Here is a 25,392-nt window from a genome sequence, read left to right as displayed (position 1 = left end):
CCCCCCTCCCAGCACACCACCTGCAACCCCGCAGCAGATGGGTGGGTCTGGGGGTGCTCCCCGAACGGGGGGAGCTGAGTTGCAGCTGGGTCAGGGCCTGTCACCCCTCAGAACTGGCTCTTTCTTGAGGAACCTCCAAGCCAGGTCGGCTCCCCAACCAGGGGCTCCCCGGTGGCGAGTGCCACGGAGGGGAGCACCCTGGAGGCGCCCCAGGGGTGGCAGAGTGGCGAGCAGCTGAGGTCCCAGGGGCTGTGGTAACGGGGGGACATCGAGGGGCCAGTTCCTCTGAAGCCCACGAAGCAGGAGCCCGTGCGGGAGGCTGCAAAGGACACCAGAGCTCAGGGAAGTGGCCCGAAGGAGCCCATTCCAGCTTCTCCGACGATGGTTTCCATGAGCAAGAAAATGGCGCCATCCCAGAATGAAGTCCTATCTTCAGGCTAACGTGATTCTGTGAGGTCGGCCACACAGCACCCAGAGGCCCCGGTGTTGGTCTTGGGGGCCGGCACGTCTCAGCAGGCAAGTGGCTGCAGGCTGGGGACCCCAACACCACCTTCTCTCTCTCTCTCCCTCTCTCTCTCCTTCCCTTCCTTCCCTCCATACTCCCTGAGCATGGCCCAGACTGAGACTGTCCCCTCACACGGCAGAGCAGCAAGGAGGGCCCAGCAAGTTGACCATCTTTTTCTCTAAGGAGCCAGAGAGCAAACATTTTAGGCTTTGTGGCAATTACGCAGTTCTGCCCTTTTAACCCCCAAGCAGCCATAAATAGTAGAGATGGGCGGGTGTGGCTGGGTGCCAGTTCGACTCTGGTTACAAAAACGGGACGGGTTAGGTTTGGCCTGGGGCCAGAGTTTGGCGATCCCTGATGTGGACAGTGGGGAGCTATGGAGTATTTGGGAGCAGAGGAGTAGTCTGCTCGGGGAAGACGGCTTTGGTAGCCGTGGGTGGCAGAGCTGGACCCGGGGCTGGGAGGCCTGGAGTTCCCTTGGCTCAGGGTCTCCACCTGAGCTCTGGGCTCCTGTGGATACAGCAGTTTTCCTAAGATAACCAGGCGTCTTTCACACTTCTGGAAAGCAAGATGCTCGCTACCCGGGGACCACCCAGGGAGCGGATGGTTTACTGATCTCATTTTTAAATAAAATATTTTAATAACATTTATGAGTTTTCTGTAGGCCAGGACCCTCCCGGCATCTGGGCCACGTCTGGTTCAAGAGTACTTTGGGGGCAGCTCTGCCCGTCTTGGAGCCCTTGTGTTTGGATTAAAGACGGGAGGAAGGGAGGGAGGAAAGGAAGGAAGTCCCCTGAGCCACAGGTGTGCTGACGGTCTGTCCACGGCCTGCGCAGATCGGGAGAAGGGTAGGGCCCGTGGGGAGCCAAGTGCTCACGCTCCCTCCTGGGGCTGAGGGCAGCCGGGGAGCAGGGTGGGCCCCATGAGGGGCGGTCGAGGTACCTGCTGAATTGGGAGGTTCGCCTTAGACTGAGGTTGGGGCAGGGGACAGTTTGCTTTGGATTCTGGTTGTTCTTTGTTTTGTTCCATTTTCATCTGGGGACTCTCCCTACTATAAAATCGATCCAGATGTTTGGTTTATATGAAGATATTTGGCATCTGATAAAGCCCACGGGATGCTGATGGAATTTAATATTCTTTTAGTGCCGGGTGGACCCAAATCGTATTACCGCCACCCCCTCCTGGCAGACAGCTCCTGTCTGAGGAAGTGGACCCTGCAGAGGCCCAAGCCCAGTGCAGGCCCGAGAGCCAGCGAGGCCGCAGGCCGCTGATAGGAAACGCAATGCCGTTCTCTCTGCTTCCCTTCTCCCCGCAGCCCCCCTCGGGCCGTGTGCGCAGTGACTCAGGGACACTGAGTACGTGTGTCCATCCCTGCTCTCCTCTCTCTCCTCACCCTAGCCCACCTCACGGCCCGAGGATTTGAGCAGTTCTACGAAAGTGCACTCAGCATGGAGGTATAGACATGAAGTCGGGGCAGGCCGGGGGACAGGCCACAGTCGGCCTGGGCAGGCCAGAGCTCCCGGGGGTTCGCTGGGAGAAGCCCGTTCCCTGTCCCCTGATTTCCTCAGGGCCAAGAGTCACACCCCCCCTTTGAAGCCCAACCAATCCCATTTTGACAGCGTCCTAGCTGGGAGGGAAGTACCTGGTCCAGAAAGCCGTAGGTGCTCGGGGGCCCCTGTGAGTGAACGTCCACGGACAGAAAACACCCGCACGTGGACATGAGTCACGGGTGAGTCAAGGGACGTCACTGGCTTTATTTACATTTAGTTTCCACTTGGGAGGAATTCTCAAAAATGCCACCGGTTCACTCTCATGACGTTCGTGGCATTAATCCTCAACGGCTGCAGTAGCGAACGGCGCTTGACCCACAGCCCCCAGCAGCTAAACGTTCTGAGGGACGAGGAGAAAAAAAAATCAGCTCTTCCGTCTCTGGCTAATATGTAATTTTGGTGTTATCCCTTGTATCTAAGTCCTTCACTGGGATGCCCGGTCATCCGTTTCCGAAGAGTTGCACTAGTTAGTCTGCTTAAAAACAGGGCAGTCTCAGAAGGGCTAGACCCGGGACCAGGTAGACACGTGTCCAGACACAGGACACGGTGCCGTACGTCTTACACAGAGAGAAGCAGATACAGGGAAGGGAGTGACTTGCCCAGGGTCACTGCTGGGAGGTGGGTGAGCCAGGACCTGAGCTGAAGGGGTGGCTCTGTCTCTCCCCACCCCGTGCGGGGGCCTCGGTGAGGACTGCATCACCTGGGGAACTTGGTCAGTAGGCTTCCTCCCCAGGGAGCTGGCATCCACGTTTTGAAAAAGCTCCCACGTGCTCCCCTATCCCTAGGCCGCCCTTCCGCTGAACACCTCTGTTTAGAGGATCGCTCCTTTGAGACGAGGCTCCAGGAGGTCTCGGGATGTGCAGGGACGAGATCTCACATAGACCAGAGTGACCGCTTGCATACCTGCCCCTTCCCGGGGAGGGCACACTCCCTTGCATGTCTGGAATGTCTGGTCTGGTTTATCTGCTCCAGAGGTTTCCACGGGACTGCTGCTCCCCAGGGCTGTGCTTTTGTCAGCCTTCCTGCCCCCTCTGGCGTGCCTGAAACCATCCCTTGCCCTATGGGACATGATGGGACTATTAGAGACCATGGTAAGATCTGTGAGCTGCTCCTGCCCGAAGGATCTCCTGCCGTTGCTGGCTGAAGCCCTGCTCCAGTCGGGGGGCCGCTGGGGGACCTCCGAGGGCAGCTACTGTATCTCTCTCTCTCTCTCTTTCTCTCTCACGTGCACACACACATACACACTCACCATGTGGAAAGCAGCCTTCTGAGGGCATTGGTCTCGGCGGGAGGGCAGCCCAGCCGCGGATCTACTCACGCCCGGCCTGGGTTGAGGTGCTTGTCCAGCATGAGGTCATGGCTGCGGGTTTTCCAGTCAGAAAAGTTGCATTGTTTGCCCAGAAAAATATTAACCTCTTTCCTTTCCTGCGGTGATGCTTGGCCGCCGGGCCACCCTCTCCGCGCCTGGCACGGCTTCCATCGCCAACAATGGCGACGCTTTGTACTTCCCCTGGGCCCTGCACTCAGGCATCTTAGGGCCTATTCTTGTTCTGCGGGCGCCTGCAAAGCACAGCTTCCTCATTCAGAGGGCGGAAACAGGCCCCAACAGGCCTGGGAGAGATCTGCAGCATCAGTGCGCACTTGTCTTTGCTGAAGTTCACAGTTAATCAGCCCAGAGCCTTTGACAGCCCGCTCAAGTGGCCTCGGGAGCCGCTGGGCTCTTCCCAATGTGGGGCCAGTGCGGGCCGTTGTTCAGAGGAGTCATGCAATCCTTGTACACCAGCGGGCCCTCTGATGCCCCTGGTTGTAAGCAGGACACTCCCAGCCATGGCTCTCCAGGGGATGGCCTTGGGGATGTCACTGAGCCTCTCGGAGCCTCAGTTTCTGCTTGTGTCCAGTTGGAGTAACGCGCTGGAAAGATCTGGAGGCTCAGGAGCAGAACACGCAGAGCATTTATCTCGGTCTGGGTTCAGTAGCAGGTGGCTTCTGTTCCTGTTTTGTCATCTCCGTCATTGCTAGCATCGCGGATCTTCTCCTTTCCGTGCCTCACCCTTGCAGGGGCTGTGACTCTGCTTAGCCTCTCTGCTGTTTCAGCCAGGGTTTGCAGACTGTGTCCCACTGCCACCCAAAGTCTCCATGGTAGAAGCGGGAGCCGGGCTTCTCTCAAGAACTCATCTGGAGAAAAGGATTCCCCAGCCTCATGAATTTGGAAAGTAGCTATCTAGAAGCTTTTAGATGATTTGTTTATTCCTTTAGCTGGGCTTACTTGCCTGGCTATAAGGCAGTGGTACGGATGCTTGTCCAGGCGGCTTGGCAGTCCTCTAATGGCAGGCAGCAGAGGGATGGACCATTTACCTATGGCAAGTCCCGTTACCCCAGCTTGAAGGACACTCTGACTTAAACCCCCTTTACTGCAACTTGAACCCATTCAGTAGAGAAATCTGCTGGCCATCCGTCAGTCTGCTTTCAGAATCCCCTTAGAAACTTGAAGGCTAGGGGTGCCTGGGTGGCTCAGTGGGTTAAAGCCTCTGCCTTCAGCTCAGGTCATGATCTCAGGGTCCTGGGATCGCGCCCCACATTGGGCTCTCTGCTCGGCAGGGAACCTGCTTCCTCCTCTCTCTCTGCCTGCCTCTGCCTGCTTGTGATCTCTGTCAAATAAATAAAATCTTGAAAAAAAAAAAAAGAAACTTGAAGGCTAGTATCTCAGGTGGGCACCCTGGGTAGTTACATTTTGGACCACCGTGAGCATTCACAGCAGCCGCTGGAGAAGAGGTAGACAGAGGCCTGGCCCCGCAGGTCAACCGCCTGTCTAGACCGAAGCCCCCAGGTACCCAGGCGGAGAGGGAGCTCCACCGGCCAGGCCGATCCAGGGCATTGTTTGGAGGAACAGTCCCTCCAAGATGTGGACAGGAGGGCCACCAGCTGGAGAGGCTGCGGGTGTCTTTATCATCGAGAGCTGGACGACAGTAACACATCCCGTGGGGTCCCAGAGCCAGGGGGAGTGTGATGACAGCAGGATCCAGGATCAGTGCTCTTTGAAAATGCGGGCAGACCACAGTCAGCCTTACGAAGTGTTGTTGCCACCCAGCAGGATTCTAGACACTGGACTATGTCTCCTCCGACTCCCGGAGGAGGGGCAGGTGACAGCAGGCGAGGTGAGGCACCAGCCCCTGATCGCTGTGGCAGACCGAGCCGGCGACGGTGCAGGGTCGCGGGGGTCACTCAAGCTTAGGAGAAAGGCAGATACCCTCTTTGCAGAATTGCAAAGAAGGGATGTCGAGTCTCCCATTAGTGGACTGGAAACTCCCAAGTGTGTCTTGTGGTAAACGGTGGTGGCCCTGGGGACGAGAATCCACCCTGCGGGTCGGGAGCATGGAGAGATTTGATGCAGAAGGGGTGCCTGGGTGGCTCAGTCTGTTAAGCGTTTGCCTTCAGCTCAGGTCGTGATCTCAAGGTCCTGGAGTCGAGCCCGGCATCAGGCTCCCTGCTCAGCGGGGAGTCTGCTTCTCCCTCTCCCTCTGCCCCTCCCCCCACTCATGCTCTCCCTCTCTCTCGCAAATAAATAAATAAAATCCTTAAAAAAAAAAAAGATTTGGTGCAGAAAACTGAAATCTGGCTGTTTCAACATCAGAAAGTTGCCCAGGCTCCTGAATCATTCCTTGGCCCTCGCTGCCCAACTAGCATCTGTAGGTGCGTTACGGGGAGGCCAGCCCAATAGCTTAGTTCAACCCCATTGTGAAAACTAACCTTTGCCATGTTCCTGACATTAACCCTCTTGGGGCTCATTGCATTTGGATTAAAGTTCAAGTTCACTCCCCCACCCCACCCCCATTCCTCAGCAGACATCAGGACCTCTTCAGATTTCTTGAACACGAAGATCGTGCTCACCCACAGGCCTTTGCTCTGCCCTCTGCGGGGGGCGCTCATCCTCCGAAACACTCTGTCTAAACTGCTGCTCCTCCCGTTCATTCTTCGGCTCTTGGTTTCAATTTCACTCCTTCCCCAAGTCCAACTGTGGCCACCCCGTCTCGGTGAGATCCTCCCAGAAATTCCCCCATCAGCTCCTACGGCCGTGTCCCTCCCAGCCCTGACCGCAGCTCCCCTGCGTGGAAGTGTTTGCTTGCTGGCTTTTTTCCCGTCTGTTCCTGTCCTCATGAGAGCATGGAATGGGGCCCCTAGGAAGTACCCGGTGAGTTTGTGTCGGCAACAGGGTTTAATAGAAGCCCTTTCGTACTCGGCATGGCTTCTGTCCATTGCCTGGTCCATCCTGTATCAGTTTAGTCGGAATCAAAGGCCACAAGGTGGTTCAGGAGCTGAATGAGTCATCACCCGCCCCCCAGGTGGCCTAGGACCAAGCCTGTGCACCGCAGACATGCTGGCAAGTTCCAGCTGCTGGGCACCCAGGTGGCAGGAGGCAAGGTTTCCAGTAGCGTTGTAGGGTCCTGAGAAAAGTCCTCTGAGTTGTCCTTGACCCTTGTTGTCAAGACCGGCCATGCAGGCCTGCCCCCAAACCAGGGAGGTGGCTCTGTTAGCATCCCTGGTCAGAAAGAAAGGTCTTCTGTCCTGGCTTGTTGGCTCCTTGCATTTGCTGCTTGCTTTTATGATGTGTTACTTTGCTTGTAAATTGTCTGCCTGTCCCACGAGCCTGGGCACAGCCTCCACCACAAGCCGGACACTTGCACCATTGACTTTGCCAGGATGTGGTGCACAGATGTTCCGCTGACCCCTGGTGTGGTGAGTCCAGATGCTTCCCAGGCAAGGAAGCAAGTCAAGGAACCCAGTCTCTGACTCACGAGCTGTCCAGGGAGCCTGGCAAATCCACTTTTGGACACAGCCTGCAGATCATCTCGAGCTGTGAGCGGGCCCTGGGAAATGACCCTTGGGGGCCAGAGCTGGAGCAAAAAATCGCTGTTGGGAGTCAATGCAAATATTTACTCCCGAAAGTTTGATTGTGAAATCTTCTGAGCTCTTGGATGGCTTTTCCCAGGCTGAGCCCCAAGCTGCCAGATCTCCAAGAGGAATCTTGGGGCCCAGGCTCCCCTGGGAAGATGCAGATACTCTGGGAACAGCCTCTGGTGGCAAATCTGTTGGCTACACTTTGGTTTCCTGGCTCTGTGTTTACCTCCGTGGGATTCTCCCCAGATCACCCCTTTGCCTCTAAGGAGGAGCTTTTACAGGCCAGGTGTGCCGTGCAAAATCCCTGCTGTCCTCCCCACCCTCCAGATCAGCCTTGAAGAAATGGAGTGGCAAACCCACAAGCAAAACCAAGGCGATCGTGGGCATCCTCCTTTCTCCCTGGGTGCGTCTGTCTTACGCGTTCATTGGCGCATCCTTCCTTCCTGCCAGCCGGACCCTGTGGAGAACTAGCCACCCAGGGGGCCCTTTGCGCATAGTTGCTTGTGGTGAATTCGAATGTAGAGGGCACCCAGAAGATTTTGTAGGAAGTACAGCCTTCTTGAGACTCTGCCGGTGACCTGGCCTCATGGCCCACTTTCCGTCTGAAGGTCTGGTGCCCACCTTTTCCTGTGCTGCTCCCGGGACAGAACAGGAATGGAAATAACTCCTTGTAAAGACCATGGGCAAGAGTCCCTTTCCCAGGTGCCAGGCCCCTGCAGAGGGGCTGGGAGTTCCGACGGTGGACAGTTTTCATTTAGTTTCGTTTTGCTGACATTTTGTTTCTGTTTTAAAGAAATGGGTACCTTGGGGGGATGCTACAGGTCTTAGGTTCTGCAGCTTTGAACTTCTACCCTGTGCTTGAGATTGACTCAGAGGTCAGGCAGTTATATGAACAAGGGGACCGATAACCAGACAGCTGAGGCTTGGTTTGAATAAATAGCTTCCTTTAGGGTCGAAATCGCCTCCCATTTGGAGGCAAAGCACCGGGGTGTACAGCCCCAGTCCAGGGAACAGTCTGGAAATGGAGGCTCCCTCAGACATAACGGGGCTCTGCTCTCGGCCAAAAGAGACCACGAGAAGCTCTTGGAGGCCAGTGAGTTTCTCGTTGTCCAGGTGGGAAGAAGTTCAAATCAGCTTGACGTGCCTGTCTTGCCCATAATGGGCTCCGCTCTTGGTGTGCCTGTGATTTCAGGGGAAAATGTCAGCAGGGAAGATGGCTCTTTCTCACTTGTGACGAGATGTCCACAGCAGGAGCAAAAGGGATGAGGAAGATGGGACCCGCCAGTTCTCTCCTTCCTCCCGCCCCCCCCAACTGGTCTCTTGTCCACCCCGGCCACTTCTGCCACCCTGTGACCCTCCGCCCATGCCAGCCACAGTGAACGCTTAAACACATGATTCTAATAATGTGGCTCGAACCTGAATGGCCTCCCCGCGCTCCGAGACAAGCACCAGATCCTTCCCACTGGCTCAGCCAGCCGTTCCGCTCCCCTCACGGGATAACTGATAACTGAAACGGGTCTGCGAACAAAAACCCATACACGCACATTCGTAGCAACTCTTGTGCCCATCCACGGATGAATGGATAAACAAAATGGGGTCTGTCCATACACAGGAATGTTCTTTGGCCACAAAAAAGAACAAAGTACTGAGGGGTGCCTGGGTGGCTCAGTCGGTTAAGCATCCGACTCTGGGTTTCAGCTAAGGTGTGGTCTCAGGGTGGTAAGCTCCAGCCCCAAGTCAGGTTCCGCGCTCTGCATGGAGTCTGCTTGGGATTCTCTCTCTCCCTCTCCATCTGCCCCTCCCCCCCAACACTCATGTGCTTGCTGTTGCCCTCTGTCTCAAATAAATAAATCTTTACCAAAAACCGAAGTACTGATACATGATACAGTGTGGATGAACCTTGAAAACGTGCTCAGGGAAGGAAGTGAGTCACAGGAGGTCACACAGCCCATGATCCTGTTTCTGTGCTCCTGCAACAGCAGATTAGTGCTAGCCCGGCTGGGGAGACAGGGCGGGGAAACGACGGCCAATGAGCATGGGGTCTCCTTTCAGGGTGATGAGAATGTTCTAGAACTAGGTAGTGGAGGTGGTTGCATGATATTGTGAATGTACTAAATGCTGCTGAACTATCCACTTAGAAGTGGTTGGAACAGTGAATAGCGAGCCATGTGAATTTTAGCACAATTAAAAGAGAATCCTTACCAGGCCCTCCGAGCCCTCCTGACATCAGGCCCTTGTCCCCTTGCTTACGCTGCTCGGGTCCGGACGAACCCAGGGCTTCATCTGCCTGCGTGGCCGGCCTCCCCCAGGGAACTCTCCAGAGCCCCAGCGTCTGGCCTGCTTGTCCGTCTCCAGTTCCAACAGCTCCTGCCCTTCCCCACAGGATGGATTCTCTGCGGGGTTTTGCCCTTTTGAGTCATCAAGCCAACTTAGCCGAGAGAGAGAGACACCAGGAAATCAGTGGTGACTGGGAATTGATTAATCCTTGAATTGCTTCATGATCGTGACCCCCGCGGCTGAAGAATGTTCTCCTTGGAGTTTCAGATTCCTCCCGTCTCCACGTTCTGTCTCAGACGCATTTCTTTAGTGCTTTCCTGTCACCTTCCCACTGTTCAGAGGGAAGGCCTTTTCCCATAAGGGAAAACAAACATGTTCTAAATGGTGATTCAGTTCCTGACCTCCCCCACAGGCTTGACGTAAGCCGTAAGGGACTTCGATACTTAGAAGCCATGAATGGATGAGTTAAATGGGCTTTTGTGAGCTGAGCGGGCACGCAGCCTGCCATTTACAGCAGAGCTTTATAGGGAAACCTGCTAAGAGCCCAAAAAGGGTATAAATATTGTATTCCAAAATGCCGTTTATATGCAGACTCGCTCTCTCTGTGAATGGGATGTGAGTGGATGAATGTGGTTGTCCTGCTCCGAGATGCGTGGGACGGAGAAGGGGCTGGAATGAGCTTGGGATTCAGGCTCGGAGAGGAGGGCGGTGGGCCTTGCGTCCTGGCCCGCCTCCAAGGAGCATGGCGAAGGACTTCTCAGCCGCTGAATGGAGACCTTCTAGCTCCATCGTCCCGTTATCACAGGTCCCCGCTGACTCTGTGCAGACTGTCTTCAGAGCCTGCTGTGCTCCGTGTAGATGGGCTTTCTCTCCTCCACACTTCCGATGCCCTGAAGCAGAGACTTCTGTGTCACGGGGGCAGCTTGTGTGTTGTGGGATGGTTAACAGCGTCCCTGGCCTCATCACGGTAGACGTCAGGAGCCCGGCCCCAGCTGTAACATCCACGACGTCTCCAGACGTGGCCAGTGTCCCCAGGAAGGCTGAGTTGGCTCCAGTCGAAAATCCCGGGTCTGAGGAAATAGGAGGGGACTGTCCCTTTTCTGGATGCCTGCAGTCTTTCCTGGAGCCCAGAACTCATGCCTGTCTGCTGGGAGAACCCCCTCAGCAGGGCCAAGACCTGACAGGGACCCCTTAATTTCTTCCAGCTATCACGTATGAACTATGAGTTTTATATTGTTTTAAAGCAAAAGCTATAAGAACTTTGTGTTTGTCTATATGTATATAAATGTGTGTCGAGAAAGACTGTTTTTCGACCTCCAGATGGTACTGTCAAAATTAATTTGTGAAAGAGCTCTTTTGGGGCGCCTGGGTGGCTCAGTGGGTTGAGGCCTCTGCCTTCGGTTCGGGTCATGGTCTCAGGGTCCTGGGATCGAGCCCCGCATCAGGCTCTCTGCTTGGCGGGGAGCCTGCTTCCTCCTCTCTCTTTGCCTGCCTCTCTGCCTGCTTGTGATCTCTGTCTGTCAAATAAATAAATAACTAAAATCTTAAAAAAAAAAAAAAAGAGCTCTTTCATTGGCTCAAAGAAAATTAACAGCTTATAAAAATTAAATGTTCATAAAATTCTCAATTAAATAGAAACTTAATTAAAAAAAAAAGTTCCATCTGGACTCTGGCTTGGGCTGGGATATCCTGCTACTGCCTGCATGCTGTGGGTGCCTGAGACAGGCTGGGCATGTGCATCTTCTTGGAAGGCTCTAGAACATTTCCGTTTCCCCAGCACTCTGCTGAGACAGCCTCACTGGGGCTTCTGACGAGCCCATCTCCCCCCTGAGCCTCTCCTGAGCCCAGCCTCCCCCTACAGCTGCTGCCCATTGGAGGGGTGGATTCATGGAATTCTCCTTGCCCAGGGTCGCTCATGCAGTTTGGGGCAGACCATTCCTCCTACGATGCAAGGCCCGTTTGTTCTGATCATGCTGTGTAGAGCTATATCTCTGTGTCGGTGGGTCTCAAAGTGTGGCTCCTGGCAGCTCAGTGCCACCTGTTCAAAGTGTGTGTGCTCAGGCCCCGCTCCTATCTACCGGCTGCTCTGTGGGCCCAGCAGTCTGTGCTTTAACAGACCCTCTAGGTGATTCTCTTGGACCCTCAAGTTTGAGAACCTCTCTTGTCCGTGAATTTAGCCTTCATTTGCCTGGATGGTAAACACATGCCATTTTAAAGATTGTCTTGTCACCTCTAGTCTTAAACATGTTCAGTTTGGCTTATAAACAGGCAGTGGGGGGACACTCCCCCTCCCTCTTCTCCTCTTCCCTGAAGCAGATTTCAGTTGCCAGCATTAGCTCTCTCCTGACCAAGGGGAGCATCGGTAGGATGCTGTCCTTTCTCCTGGGATCTTCTCTGTGATGTGATGGGCCCACCTGCTGTCAGGCATTGTCTCGAATGCACCTCCGTCACTTGTCCCTGTGTTCCCATGGTGACCTCTGGCCTTGGGTTTCATGTACTGAGCCTCTTCTAGCCCTCCCAGCCCTTAGCCCCCCTTTCCCATCCACTGAGGTCGGGAACCCCGGCTGCCTCCCACTTGCAACCCTAGGGTGCGATGGGTGCTGTGTGCAGCTTTCCTTCGGCCCAGCCATCTGACATCAGCCACAGTCCCTGCTGCTGCTGCTTACCCGGGAGGCCCACCCCAGTTGGGTGATTCACTGTAAGGACCCACAGGACTCAGCATTCAGTCGTACTCACAGATCAGATGTATTATAGGGAAAAGATACAAAGTCAGATCAGCAAAGGAAGGACGTATGTGGGGCAAAGTCTGGAGGAAGCCAGGCACAAGCTACCAAAAGTCCTTTCCTTTGCTGGCTCACCGCGTGTGCTTAATTCCTCCAGGGATGAATTTGTGACAACACATGCAAGTTCTTGTCTACCCAGGGCACTCATTAGAGACTCCGTGCCCAGAGATTTTATTGGGGGCTGGTCACATTGGCACCTTTTGACTACTGCGTACTGAAATTCCAGACTCCCAGAAGCGAAGCAGGTGTTCAGCATAAACAGTATGTTTTGCACAAACAGTTTGGGCACGGAGAGACACCCTCATCGGGTTCCCAGAAACCAGCAAAGAGCCAACCTTGCAAACAGAGGTTCCTAAAGAGGGCAGTCTCAGGCCTGCTATGTTAACTCTTTTTGTGCACACGGCTACCCATCCTCATGGTGATGAAGGAAGCAGCTGGCACGTACTGAGCGCTTACTACTCCCCTCCAGGCACCAATCGCAGCTCTTTCAACATGCTGATATCATCTCCCTCCCAGATGCCGCATCGGAGTACTGTGACCATCCGGGCCACAGACTTTATTTGCACTGGGAACCCCTCCCCGCTCAAAAAAAAGATTATCGGGAATTTCCATCTGGGATTTTTGACTTCAGCAAGTGGCAGGGACCAGGGGGCCTTGCAGGACCATCCACCCAGACACCAAATCTGGGTGTCTAGATTTCTATCACATCCACGCCAACTCAATATTTCTGATTTGCTTTCAACATGTTTGCTTCTGGAGTTACTTTCGGCGTCAGGCAAATAAGACAGGTGTTTTTTTTCCCTTACGAAAGTATTACAATTTTATTTAAAAAGACATTTGAAGGATAAAAGGTGGGTTGATTTAAAGTAAGTAATTGGGGTACATACTGTGAAGGTCGATGGGGAGTGATAAGGCCTGGGAGGCCCACCTTGAAGACGTTGGCTGGACGGGATTCCAGGAGACAGGGGACATCTGGCTGGGGGAGTGGCTCACCAGAATGCTGTCAGTTTGTCGGGCTTCCTAGGGATGAGCCCAGCCTGTCGGCATTGAAGTCCTTCCCAGAGTGACTTGTCATGTGGAAGCCGTAAAAGCAGAAGGGGAGGCTGGGCGATCGAGCGTGTTTGCGGCAGCTATTAGAGGGCACACAGTGGCTGTGACGACTGACTCATTTTGTGTGTATGTGGAGAGGGAGGGGCTGTGTGTGTATGTGTGTGTGTATAATAAGACTATTGTTCTCTCCATAGATAAACATACATGCGCACATGTACTTTTCTTTCCCCCTGAACCATCTGACGTTTCAGGGCCCCTCACCTCTGTATTTCAGCTGCATCTTTTAAGAATAAGGACATTCTGATAAACAAAAAATAGAGGGAAAGACATGAACAGTGTTCACAAAAGAGGTATAAAAATGGCCATCCAGCATGTAGGAAAAATGTTGAAACTCACTTCTAATTAGAAAAATGCTCATTAAAATAGCACCAAGAAGGGGCGCCTGGGTGGCTCAGTGGGTTAAAGCCTCTGCCTTCGGCTCAGGTCATGATCTCAGGGTCCTGGGATCGAGTCCCGCATCAGGCTCTCTGCTCAGCGGGGAGCCTGCTTCCTCCTCTCTCTCTCTGCCGGCTTCTCTGCCTACTTGCGATCTTTGTCTGTCAAATAAATAAATTAAAAAAAAATAGCACCAAGAAAAAAAAATTGCACCAAGATATAATTTCTTACCTATCGGGTGGACACAATTTTAAAATATGACACCATAGTCTGTGGTGAGGCTGTGGAAAAACCAGCACCCTCGTATACTGCTGGTGGGAATGCAAATTGATGAAGCCCTTCTGGAGAGAAACTTGTCGACGTCCAGCAAAACCACATTTGCCTTTCCCTTTTTTTTTTTAGATTTTTTTAGATTTATTTATTTATTTATTTGACAGAGATCACAAGTAGGCAGAGAGGCAGGCAGAGAGAAAGGAGGAAGCAGAGAGCCTGATGCAGGGCTTGATCCCAGGACCTGAGCCAAAGGCAGAGGCTTTAACCCACTGAGCCACCCAGGCACCCCTGCCTTTCCCTTTTGATCTGGGCAGCCCTTAGCAATCTACCGTGCAGATACACTTCTACCACTGTGAAATTGAGGATATGCACAAGGTTCTTTATTCATTGCAACATTGTTTGTAATTGCAAGGGATTGGAAATAATCTAAATGGGGCTGAATAAAGGAGTACGGCCACGCAGTGGAGTAGTATATAGCTGCAACAAAGAATGGGGGGAAGAGCTCTGTGAGCTGATTTGCAGGAATTACCAGAACATACTGTTAAGTGAAAAAAGCAACGGGAGAAAGAGCATCTGTACTATCTGCTCATTTGTACAAAGATAAACCAGAAACTAAGAAAACTGATTACTCACAGGGGGTAGTGGGAAGGGAGTGGGAGGGACGGGGATCCTTCCTTCTTTTTCACATTGATGTAAAATGTCATTCACCTGGTTTTGATCGTTGTGCCTGTGGTTATGTCTGTTGTTAACATTAGGGAATCTGAATGATGTGGATGAAGGAAAGCTGTACTTTTCCTGTAAGTATCAAATTATTGCAGAATAAAAAGAAAAAGAAATACGGAGTACCTGGCACATAGTAAGGACTCTTTAAATATTTTGTGAATGATTAAATTTGTATATTAAGTTATTTGAGAAGTCTCAGAACAAAGAAACTTACTTGACTTCGAGGGAAAAAAGAAAGAGTAAAGATGTTCTCTCCCATAACCACAATATGATTATCTCACCCAAGAAATTCAACATTGACCTAATGAAATTGTCTGGTACACTGACCCTCTCCAATTTTTGTAATCACTCCCGAATGTGCTTTAGAGATGTGTCCGCTGATGTCTTATCTGTTGGTTTTGGCATTGCGTTTGGTTGTCATGTCTCCTTAATCTCCTCTAATGGAAAGCAGTTTTCCTGCCTCTCTGTCTTGGATGACACTGGTGCTCTTGAAGAGGCCAGAGGACTGGCTGTTTTTCATAGGACACAGCGGGGAAGGCATTCTTCTCCATAATCCCCTATTCGCATGGGATGATCCTTAAGTCTCGGCTCTAACTGAGTGGGATCTCACCCCACCCTGTGTCCCTGAGTGGCTCCTGGGGTGGGGACCAAGCAGCTGTTGGTATGATCTGTTGTGCTTTCTTGGCCGTGTGATGGACACTGTGGGTCCTTTCTCCTCCTTTTGTGCCCCATCAGAGCCTGTGGTTATGCCCTCCCCTCACTCTAGACTTGCAGGGCTTAGTAACCCTTCAGAGGGAGTGCAGGGGAAGGCTAGGGATTCCGGGCACCTCAGGAAATGGCCTGGGGGAGGGGGCAATCCATTCCAGCCCACTGAGATCTAAATATAATAGCCAAGGAATTCTTTATAGTTACTGACCAAGAAAAGGATCCCAGAGATGTGTTAGAACCCAGCCATTCATTTGAAAATACTGGGAATCTCTTTTGATTTTACACATAATTAAGGAACGGGAATATTTTAAACCAACAGGCTCTTTTACAATGTTTATGTTTGGCCTCCCCATCCCTGACCCCTACAGTTGAAAATGGGTACCAGACGGCTTCCTGGTGTGAAACACTGCCCATAATCACAGTTTAGCCCTCATAAACCAAGATTCCAGGAAGATCCAGCCTCGCTCTGCAAGCTTTCTGCAGGAGTGTGGGGGGCAGCACAGGGAGGTGAACCTCAGGAGCTCTCAAATCAGCAGATGTGAGCTGGGATTTCAGCTCCTTGGGGGCTCGTGAACTTGGGAGAGACACTTCACCCTCTCTCTAAGCCTCAGTTTCTACATCTAGGTAATGGGTTACCGGCATTCCTTGTGTAGGGTAATCGCCAGAGTAAAATTAGAGGACTCATCAGGAGCACTTCTCTCCGGATCTGGTGCTACGCAGGGGCTTTTTACGTAAGCTGTCTGGTGCCCTTGCTTCAGTCGCTGGTGGCCAGGCACCTCTGTGAGCAGCACCAGCCGTTTCTAGAAGCAGCATCTCTGATGAGGGCGGCTGCTTCGCCCACCATCTTGGTGTTGTCCGTGGCGTGCGCCCGGCAGCAGGCACGAAACTCCCAGCCGATGGTTGTCTGCTGCCCACCTCGTTGGCACTGGTTTCCCGGGACATGCGTCTTGCACTCACCCTTATCCACACTGAGAAGCCGAGAAGACCTAGCAGTTTCCCAGCAGCAAAGCTCAGCGGCCCCCGCGAGCCACGACAGGGAAGGCAAGGATTTCCTTCTTGTTAGCTCTCTTGCCAGCGCCCCGCCTGGTTTTCTTCCCGTCAGCGTGCACTCAGAGGCAGCGGGCTGTGGGCTGTGAGCTCTGGGCTCTCGGTCTGTCGTCAAGCTTGAGAGCAGAAGGCGCTGGTCTCACGGATGTAGGATGCTGAGCGTTGGGGAGGTGGCCCGGTTTGAAGCTAGGGTCCAGGGCTGGGCCTCAGGACCATAACTCCCTGAGTCCTGCTCCCGCTCTCTACCTGCACCCCGAGGAGACCTTTAAAGAACGACAGTGAGGGCAGACCAGACCCCCTAACCCCCAGGTCTTCACCAACCCTCACCCGCTCCTTGCAAGCATCCCTGACTGTTCGCACGAGGCTGACTCAGTGCACACGCTTTGAATTGCAACTCAAGCCTTCCCGTGCTCCAAGCTGTCTCGGCCACCAAGCCACTGACATCACTGGCGGTGAACTTGGAAGTGGGTAGAAGCGCACGTTTCCCTGCCCGCGTCTGCCCGCCCCCTGCACTCTTTATCTTTGCCAGCGAGGAGAGAGAGCAGGAGGTTCAGAGCCCCTGAACCTCATTTCATTTGCAAAGGACTATCATTCCTCTTTGTTCTGGGGGCCCGGGCGGGTCGTCCCGCAGCACACACATTGACAGGCGGCTTTCTCTGCCCAGCTGCGGTCAGAACTGCGTGCAAATCACCCTTGATTTCTCACCAGAGCTCAAAGCTCCGTGTTCGGTTTGTTCAGCCGCTCTCCCTGCGGGAGGAGGAGGAGCAGGTGGCGTTCGGCTTTGAACTCGGTCCACATGCCCCAAGGATAAGTGAAGGTATCCTTTGGTCTTAACAAGGGAGTGGGGGTGGGGGGGGGGAGAAGTCCCCTGCTCTGAGTTTTGCATTGGCCGGGAGCCAGGCAGAGGGAGCAGCGCGGCAGACCGTAGTCGAAGGCTGGTGAGAGCCGCTGCCATCCAGCCGCAGAGCATCCAGCCTTCAGTTTCTGCCCAGAAGATTGTTCTGTGGGTGGAAAAGAAAGGAGCCTTTCAGCCCCTCTCCTTTGGCCCGCACCGCGGGTTTTTTGCTGAGCGGCCGTTTCCGAGTTTCCTCTCGGAGTGATTGCTTTATGCCGTCCAGATGTGCACAAGGCGATGGTTCTGTGTTTCGGCTTCCCAGATGTGCACGGCCAGGGAAAAGAGCTTCGGCAAACGCCGAGGCCTGTCTCTGTGGCCCTGGGAATCTGGAGAGCCCACAGAGCCGCCCTTGTGTAGAAATTACAGAGCTTAGGATCTGGAAAAGAGCTTAGGGGTCACCTGACTTCAGCCTCCTTATTTTAGAGCAGAAGACGCCGCGGCCCAGGGAGCTGCGACCTGCTCACTGCTGGTTGATGATCTGGGGCTGGGAGCAGAGGAGACGGCGGCCTTGCAGGAGCTCCTGGGCCGGCGCCTGCGTGCATCCCCGTTTCGTGGCTCTGTGCCCCCGGCACTCTTGTAGGTGCTCAGGACAGAGCGGTGAACAGAGATTCCGAGCTTGTTCTGATGCCGGGTAGGGCATGGGGGAAGAGAGCGGGCCATACACAAGAAAAATGAGTACGTTGTACTGTAGGTTAGATGGTAGGAGTCACTCTTAAAAAAGGAAGGGGGCGCCTGGGTGGCTCAGTGGGTTGAGCCTCTGCCTTCGGCTCAGGTCATGATCTCAGGGTCCTGGGATCAAGCCCTGCGTTGGGCTCTCTGCTCAGCGGGGAGCCTGCTTCCCCCTCTCTCTCTGCCTGCCTCTCTGCCTACTTGTGATCTCTGTCTGTCAGATAAATAAATAAAATCTTTAAAAAAAAAAAAAGAAAGAAAAAAGAGGAGGAGAAGAAAAATCCACTAGGCTTAAAGGGGAATGGGAGTGGTAGGTGGTTTGTAATTTTAGATACGGGGACGAGGGCAGATCTCGGTGGGAAGCTGACTCTCTTAAAATGCCTGCAAATAACAAAATAGCGCAGAGTTTGGTAGCTCAAACCGGTAAGCATTATCTCACGTTCTTTGTGGGTTCGGAACTGGAGAGTGGCTTTGCTGAGTGGACCCTGCTCTGTGTCCCTCTTGAGGTTGCAGTCAAGGAGTCAGCCGGAGCTGTACTCATCTGAAGGCTGGACGGGGCTGGAAGACCGACTTCCCAGATGGCGGAGCACATGGCTGCTGGCGGGAGGCCTTCCGTCACATGGGTGCCTCTGTGTGGCTGCTTGAGGGTCCTACGACACGGCAGCCGGCTTCCCCCAGAGCTAGTGGTCAAGAAACATAGACGAAAGCCACGATGTCTTTTATGACCTAGTCTTGGAAGAGTCAGATGGCCCAGTCTTAAAAGCAGTGAGGAAGTGAGCTACAGATATCCAAGGAGGAATATTCCAGTAGAAACACCCAAAGCAGGAGCAACCAAGCATGCAGAGAGAAAAGGGCAAAGAGAGAGAGAGAGGCTGGACAGCTGGAGTGGAAGGAGGCAGGGAAGAGGAATAGAGGGCAGCGAGACGACAGAAGGCGGGGACACGTAGGTCATAGCGAGCTAGGGGAAGGACCTGGGCTCTGCCTCTGGGTGAGAGGGGTAGCCACAGCAGTTTGAAGCCAAGGACCAGGTGTGGAGAGAACAGACAGGAGGGGCAGTGGGAGAAGCAGGGAGACCAGTCAGGACGCTGCCACTATAAACCAGGCTGGAGACGGTGGCGGGCCCCACGCGGGCGTAGCCGTGGACGGGGTAGGAAGTCCCTAGATCTGTACAGGCTTAGAGGATAGATCCCCAGATTCCCTGCCAGGTCGTATGTAAGGTGCGTGAGAGAGTGGCCACGAATGACATCAGGGTTGGTGCTCTTCCTTCCCCGAAGCCGTCACCGGCCACTTTTCTCCCCAGCTTCTGTGGTTTTATACAGAGATGGCATATGGGGAAGGCTTGGAACCTGGCTCGGGTTGGCTTATCGAGGTGACCCGTGCTGTGTTCCTCAGAGTGTCACTTGCCCTCTCTGGGACCTTGGTTACTCTGTCTACAAAATAGAAAATAAACTTACAGCCCCCAAGTGAAAGAAAGAATAAATGTTTATAAAAGCATTTACTTAAAGCTCTTTACAAGCAAGGGCCAGAATGCCGAAAAATTTTTTAGTGGCTCATCATGGTATTTTTCGTGCTGGAAAACAAAGTGTTTCAGTTGCATCCCCTCCCCTCACATGTTGATCCTGCAGATGGAGTGACCGCAGCATTCATCGAACGAGAGACAGGAGTGCAGGGGGGCAGGGGGACGAACGGAGGTATCCCAGGGAAGACCTGACACTAGGGGGGTCTCCAAACCTACCGTGCGGGGAAAACCACCCACACACCAAGTTTGCAAAGTGTTCAGCACCCATAACCCTCACGAGATCCTCCACCTGGGTCTCGTAGGGCCGCCTTTGCAGAACGTCCCCAAGCAAGAATGACCCAAGTGGAGCCATTGGAAGTGAAGACAGGGGCTCCTTTCAGCAGGGACCCCGGGGTTGCAGGCTCCTGGGGTGCTCGGCGTGTTCTGTTGCTGGAGCTGAGGGTGGGTTTCGTGATGATCAGTAAGTTTCTGGAAATTCCTCAAGCGGAACTCTTAGGAGTATGTGCTCTTCTCGGCATGTGCACCCAGCTGCAATAAAGCGTGTTTATTAAAAGGCAATGGGAAGCGATACTTGTCACCCGGGTGTGAGCCCCACCCCACTTCCCCCCCCACCACCCAGGACCTGAAGTCCTACCATGAGAGCATCTGTGTTCTTGTCTAGAATGCATTGTCTTTAAAACTCAATTAGGGTTTTGTGTTTTTTTGTTTGTTTGTTTTTTTAAAGATTTACTTATTTATTAGAGATAGAGCTGGGCAAGGGGCAGAGGGAGAACCCACAAGCAGACTCTTCACTGAGCGGGGAGCCCGATGCGGGGCTCGATCCCAGGACCCTGAGATCCTGACCTGAGCCGAAACCAAAAGTCAGATGCTCAACTGACTGAGTCATCCAGGTGCCCCTAAAAATCAATGACATTAAAGGAGAACTCACCAATAAAGTGTTGCTATAGGACCCACGCCTCCTATCAATGAGCAGATAAGAAGGCGTAGCTCGCTGTTTACACAGCTAGAAGCAAACAGCGTTCATGGTTCGTCTCTAGGTCTTTTCGCTCGCGGTTTTGCCTCTGAGCTGCCTCCTGCTGTGGCCCGGAGCTGCGGTTCGCAGGTTCTCATTGCTGTATGCTATGCACGCGGTGAACAGATCACTGCTTCCTTATTCCTTCGGTCCTTGATGGGCATTTGCTTAACTTTGGGTTTGGAGCTATTGATAGAGCTACCGCAAACCTGCTGGAGCCCTTTTATGAACACGTAAACACGCTGCGCTTGGGCACCTACCCCAGGTGCTTTCAAGTCACGTGGAGGCAGCCTCTCACCTGGCCTGTAGCTAGGACTGATTCATGGGCTGGGAGACTTCCAGGTGAAGAGCCCCAGGGCGTCCCTTGGGGGGTGAGAGGTCCAGTGGATACCCAGGAGACTTCTCTGCTCTTATGTGTGCAGTGGTGGACTGAGTCACCCTCCTACACCACCCTGCCTTGTGGCTTGACTTCCCCGGGCTCTTCCCCACCCTCTTGGAGAAGGGCCGCCCAACTTTAAGGGAAAGGATGGGTCATCTTGGCTTTCCAGCCTGTGGCAATCAGCCTCCCAAAACCGAGAGAAGGGGGCGGGGGAAGATCCCTTCCGTGCTAACCCGGCTCCACGGAGCAGGCAGGGCGCCGGCGGCCCCGCGGGGAGCATCCAGCCCCTTCCCACCTGCGAGCTCGTCAGGCACCTCCAGCAGCAGCCCGAGTGGGAAGCAGGTGATGTCACCGGAGCCTGAACACTCAGGCCTTTCAGGGCAGGACGATAACAATCAAAACAGTATGTAAGGGCCTGCCGCACAAGAACACACACGCTCACGGCCCAGGGGAGGATCGGAGAGCCCGGGTGAAGCGGAGCTCGTCAGGAATATGCCGTTCTCCTTCCGTGATCGGCAGGCCAGAGAGCATAGCCCGGAGAGCAGGCTGTGGGTTGCAGCGGTGCTCACCTGCCTGCCCTCAGGGAGATCGGTGACTCTCCCTGCCAGAGCCTCCCTGGGGATGCCTCGCCTCCAAGCGCAGAACTAAACTCGCTGCTGAGCACTAACCCGTGGTTGGGGTTCAAGCAGGAATGTCCCGTTGCATAACCCTGGGGGGTGCCATTCACAGAGCACACGGAGTACGCCCGGGATCGTGCAGCTCCGAGCTCCCAGAGCTGCTGCCTTGGGAATGAGGGAGGAGAGTCCCCGTCGTACCCAGTGTCAGTTTGACCCTGAATCCCAGGAGTCTGTCCTGCTGCTGCTGAATCCCCGCGAAGACTCAACTCCACCGAGCCTAGAAATTCTCAAATGAGACCAATGAGATCAGACGTTGTGCCCGCTGGTCCGGATCATTGTTTCCGGTGTTCGGGTACTTGGCAAGGAAGCCAGCTCACCTGAGCTGTTGATTACTCCGGGGCAGGGGTGTGCAAGCAGGGCTGATTTGCCACTAACCCCGCCCCCCCGCCCCCCCACGAAGAAGTTCTAGTGTCTGAGACGTTTTCAGTTATCAGGACTGAGAGGATGCTCCTGGCATCTGGTGGGTAGAGACCCATCCCACAGTGCCCGGGAGAGCCTCTACAGCAAACAATGGTCTGACCTAAAATGTCCACAGTGGCAAGGCTGAGAACGCCGGCTATAGAGATGTTCCAACCCCCTGAACTCTGGAGGTCTCTGGTTAACGCCTCCTCAATCCGGTCTTTTCTCCTTGCCTCCAGAGAGTGGGCCCAGCCTGCAGAGTGCTGCTGAGTGGGCGTAAGGCAGCACCTGCCTCCCCTCCTGGGGAGCAGAGCCCTGGCCACCCTCTCTCCTGGATGGTTTGATGGGTCTGTGTGAGGCCCAGAGGACCCCAAGTATGTGACCACTGTCACTTTGTGGCTGGGTGACCTTGGGGACAGCTGCTTGTGCATCAGCTTCTCCATCTGTAAAATGGGGATATTGAGGTGGTCGAGAGGACTAAGGGTGTTGCAACATGTAAAACACCCACAGCCACGCCCGACACTCCCACCGCCTGCTTCAAGTGGCAGGGACGATGGTTTCCATTCCAGCTGGAGGACCTTAGGCACCTTCTGATGGGAGTGTCTGGAGGTGGCAGATGAGAGATGAGCGGACTTTGGCCGCAGGTCATTGCCGCGGGGACTGTGTGCTGTACTGCTGCCCACAGGACACATGCCGAGAGCTCCCCCCAAGTTCAAGGCCTGAGACGTTAAGTGAGCGAACTGAGTGGACACAGCCAGCAAGTGGATCTCAAGGGAACCCTCCAAGCATCTCATTCAGCACGGGAGTCTGCCTCCAAAGGTGGGCTGGACACCCCGGGGGTACATCCCCACACTTGGCCTTGGGGAAAGCCCTCGGGTGGGGCCGGGCCCGGGGCACTGAGTACTCAGGTTTTCCCTCGAAAGCCAGCAGACGCAGTGCATGTGACGTTTTCCCGTGCACAGGAACAGTTTTTACAAGACTGGTGTCCAGGAGAGCTGGCCTGTGACTTCTTCACATGTCGTGTGTGTGTGTGTGTGTGTGTGTGTGTGTGTGTGTGTGTGTGTGTGCATGTGTGTGCACGCGCATATGTGGGCTTTGAAGTGGGGAAGGGGCAAGAAAGAAGGCCTGGATGGCGCCCAGCTTGCTCTGTTCCTTCTTCCCATAGTTGTGCATCTCCCAGTCTCTCTCTGTCCATTAAAGGGATCCCCATCCTTCTAAGTCCATCACGTTCTGTCTCAGATCATCGTCCTCTCCTGGAATGTTCTCCATGTGGTGCTTCATACTTCCCTTACAGCCTTGGGCTAGTTGGGCACCATCCTCTAGTTCTTTATAGACAGGGGCTTTGCCCTCGATTCCACTGTAAACTCCTTGAAGATGGTGGGGGGCCCTTCCTCTCATCTCTCTTCACATGTGACATAAGCTCTCACTTGTAGCCAGGGCTCAGTGGCAGATTCGGAGTCACCCTTGAAAGGGGGCTCCCGTCTGGCCGTCAGTTCCTATACCTGGCCTTGGTCCTGACCAGGGGTAGGTCACAGAGGAGCATGAGTCAGTGTGGGGTTGGGAAGGTCGCCGGGCGGTGTGGGAACAGCAGAGCCCAAGGGCCGCCTCATCGGGACCCTCAGGCAATTTTAATGGCAAGACCCCCTCAAGGAGCACCTGCTCTGGGCTGGGAGCTGTGACCGGTGCTTCACAGTGAATGTCCACAGAAGAACCCCGAAAAGGAGGGGAGTTTGTGTCTGGGTGGCGGACAAAGTGAAGGCCAAGTTGCATATAGCTTTGCACTGGGTCGTGGTGGCACACCTCGGGGTCCCCCCCCAGGTCGGTCTGGCGTACCCACTGGCTGTCACACCATCTCCAAAGACATGCACCTTCTCTGTGCCTTTGTTTCTCCCTTAGCCATGAAGGTGTTGAACAACGGGGCCTCCGACGGCCCCGTAACCCGAATGTTCTCTGACTTTTTTACTCTGGGGGCTGAGAAGGAGGAGGAAGGTGCGGATGAGAACCCAGGCCTGGTCGAGGGGGAATGGGGTCAGGCCACTAGCTGCTTCCAGGCCTCTAAGAAAAAGCAGAAACCACTGCCCACCAGGATGGGCTTTCTTCCTGTCTCTCATCTCTTGGGATCAGTGATATCTGAAGATAAGGGCAGGGAGTCCCCTCCTAACCAGGAGCCCAGAGGCCAGCACTGCCCTTGCCAGGCCCCAGCCCCCCTCCACCCACCTACCCTCCACTCTCCCTCTTTCCTCTCTGCCTCTGCTCTCCCTGTGGATGGCCTTTCCCGGCCTTTCTTTCCCTTCCCTGTTCATCCTGGTCCAGCTCAGGTGACAGATCACTGTGGGGCTTGGCTTGACACCAAAGGGAAGGGGTGCCTGCAGGGGGAGAGCCTGTGGTTTCTTTCCTTTAATGAGCCCTTCATTCCCACCTCCCTCTCCCTGCCGCTAATTTGCCACAGTCTAGACTGGCGATGGTGTCTTTGTGCTCCCTCTGGGAAGAACAAAACACAGAACACAGCAGCCTCACTGTCGGGAAGGTCAGGGTTTGGGTTTCCCCCTTGCTTCTGAATCCTATGTGGAATCTTCGTAGCCTGTCCTGGAAAGGAAAGGAAACTTCTCATCTGGGCTTTCCCTCCCCAAAGCTGAACGCAGGAGGGGATGGCTCACGAAACCCCACTCCCTGGGGACGCAGCAGAGAGGGCCCGGTGGGTCACATGGCGCCCAGGGAGAGCAGAGTAGGGCTACAAGAGGGAGGGGGCATCTGGGGCTTCCTTTCCTGGCGGGCTGCCCTCTTGTACCTCCTTTACCGGGTCCCAGCCTGCTGATCTAGCCCCTCCTCCCCACCGCCCCGCTAAGTCAGCTCCGAGCTCTTGCTTCCGTGGGAGCAGCCCTGCCAGCCCGAGGCCCTGCTTCCCCTCTGCTCCTTCGCCCTGGGCTCCTAGGAGCCCCTCTCTTCTGTCCCTGCTGTTGCTAGTTCTGTCTCCCCAGCATCCCCTCCACTTTGCTGCTTCTGTTCTTTGTCCTCCAGGATCCTCCCCAGGGCCCCCCAGTTCAGGGATTTCATATCCAGGAAGGACCCAGTCTGCCTGCAGCTGGTGCCTTCACAAGGAGCCACCAGTGTCCTCGGCTCCCACCTGGGGCCACGCCAGTGATGCTGGGTGTCAGGATAGCGGGGAAGGGGCTCCCGGGTCGGAGGTGGGTGTGGCCACGAGCCCCATCCTCACCCATTTTGGTGCTGGTCTTAGGTCATCGGCCTTCAGTGCTGGCAGCGCATTCTCCAAGTCTGTGATCTGGAACCCAACGCCGGAGCGATCCCCTGGAGTCTCCAGGGTGGGCCCAGGCCTCGGTGTTTGCTAATGGGTGGCCGGGGCCGAGGGCTCTGGGTTTTAATTCAGCCCTGAGCCGATGCAAGTGATGATGTGGAATGGGGGGTGCAGAGGGGACCGAGTCCTCCTGTTGGGTCACCCCTGGCTGGTTGATGGCTCACCGACGCAGGGCCTCCTACGGAGCCGGGGCGAGGGGGCGAGCACGTGTGTGCATGTGACGAGCAGAGCTGAGTTAAGAAGCGACTCGTGGGAAGATGGGAAGGGTGGCGAATCCGCGGC

At 54.5% G+C, this 25,392-nt stretch overlaps 1 protein-coding gene across 5 annotated transcripts in view; it reads left to right on the top strand.

The window, feature by feature from the left end:
* Positions 1 to 25,392, top strand: part of SLC39A11 (solute carrier family 39 member 11) — a 325,005-nt gene that overhangs the window by 292,825 nt on the left and 6,788 nt on the right. The gene's annotated exons all lie outside the window — the stretch shown is intronic.

The sequence above is a fragment of the Martes martes genome (genome assembly GCF_963455335.1).
Source record: "Martes martes genome assembly, chromosome: 16".
Classification (NCBI taxonomy): domain Eukaryota; kingdom Metazoa; phylum Chordata; class Mammalia; order Carnivora; family Mustelidae; genus Martes; species Martes martes.
The sequence above is the reverse complement of the archived record's forward strand: the minus strand, read 5'-3'. Positions and strand labels throughout refer to the sequence as shown.